Source organism: Apium graveolens, chromosome 8 (genome assembly GCF_009905375.1).
Source record: "Apium graveolens cultivar Ventura chromosome 8, ASM990537v1, whole genome shotgun sequence".
In the NCBI taxonomy this organism is placed as follows: Eukaryota; Viridiplantae; Streptophyta; class Magnoliopsida; order Apiales; family Apiaceae; genus Apium; species Apium graveolens.
The window spans coordinates 187757167-187758725 of NC_133654.1; the positions used below are offsets into that span (position 1 = coordinate 187757167).

The 1559-nt window shown below is 43.1% G+C and overlaps 1 non-coding gene across 1 annotated transcript; it reads right to left on the minus strand.

Annotated features, from left to right (window-relative positions):
- Nucleotides 1–336: 336 nt before the first annotated feature.
- On the minus strand, nt 337–443 carry LOC141681205 (small nucleolar RNA R71). Its single transcript, XR_012558647.1, has one exon. It is a non-coding gene; the product is annotated as a small nucleolar RNA R71 (small nucleolar RNA).
- Nucleotides 444–1559: the final 1116 nt, after the last annotated feature.

The window sequence follows — 1559 nt, forward strand, 5'->3', positions numbered from 1 at the left end:
CTAAGCCTAAGATTAATGACATTCAGTCTAGCATCATTAGACCAGCCATCACGGCTAACACTTTTGAGATCAAGTCAAACATGATCCAGATGATACAGAACTCAGTTCAGTTTGGGGGTTCTCCTACCGAAGACCCCAACATGCACATTAGGGATTTCATCGAGATCTGCGACACTTTCAAGTTTAATGGTGTGACTGTAGATGCTATCAAGCTGTGACTCTTTGAGGGACAAAGATAAGTGCTGGTTAGACTCTCTACCGGAAGGGTCTATCACAACTTGGGAAGATCTTACTTAAAAGTTTCTCACTAAATTTTTTCCCATTGCGAAGATTGCAGCAATCAGGAATGCTCTTACCCAGTTCGCGCAGCAAATTGGAGAATCTCTGTGTGAGGCTTGGGATCGATATAAGGAGATGCTAAGGAAGTGTCCATACCATGGCATGCCTGATTGGATGATTATCAACTGTTTCTACAATGGATTGGGTCCTACTTCTAGGCCCATCCTTGATGCAGCATCAGGAGGAGCCTTGTGGGATAAGAGCTACGATGGAGCTTACGAACTTATTGAACTAATGGCTGCTAATGAGTACCAGAATCCTACCCAGAGGTTGATTCAGGAAAAAGTTGCAGGAATTCTGGAGTTAGATGCAACAACTGTTATCGTTTCCCAACTTAAGGCATTGACAATGAAGGGGGACACTTTGGCTAATTATGGAGTTAATCAAATCACCAGTGTATGTGAGCTTTGTGTTGGTGCCCATGAGACTGATCAGTGCACAATTTCTAATGAATCAGCTCAATTCGTGAGCAACTTCCAGTGATCGCAGCAACCTGTGCCAGCCACCTATCATCCAAACAACCGCAATCATCCTATTTTCAGTTGGAGCAATGCTCGGAATGCAGTTCAACAACCTTATCAGCAGTATCCAGCTAAGCAGTACAACCCCCCTGGTTTTCAGCAACTGTAGTATGCACAAAAACAACAACTCCAGCTGCAGCAAGCTAATAAAAAATATGAATTAGAGGAGTTGAAGCTTATGTGCAAGAGCCAAGCTGTTTCTATCAAGACCTTGGAAAATCAAATTGGGCAAATTGCCAATGCCTTGCTAAATCGTCAACCTGGTACACTACCTAGTGACACTGAAGTGTCAGGGAAGAAGGAAGCTAAAGAGCAGGTAAAGGCAATCACTTTGAGGTCTGGAAGGGTTGCTAATCCCGAATAAACTCAAGAGTTGACTGAAAAAGCTAGAGATGAGAAAGAAGTAGAGTAGCAGGATGAAGAAGTGGAGCCAAAGAAGACTACTGTTGAGCACACTCTGCCTGAGGGTAATATAGGGGAGAAATAGATCTATCCTCCACCACCTTTTCCTAAGAGGTTGCAGAAGAAAAAGTTAGACAAGCAATTCGAGAAGTTTCTGGAGGTGTTCAAGAAACTTCATATCAACATACCTTTCGCTGAGGCTCTCGAGCAGATGCCTAGTTATATAAAGTTTATGAAAGATATTCTCTCTCGGAAAGTGAAGCTAGATGATTTAGAGACTGTCGCTCTCACGGAGGA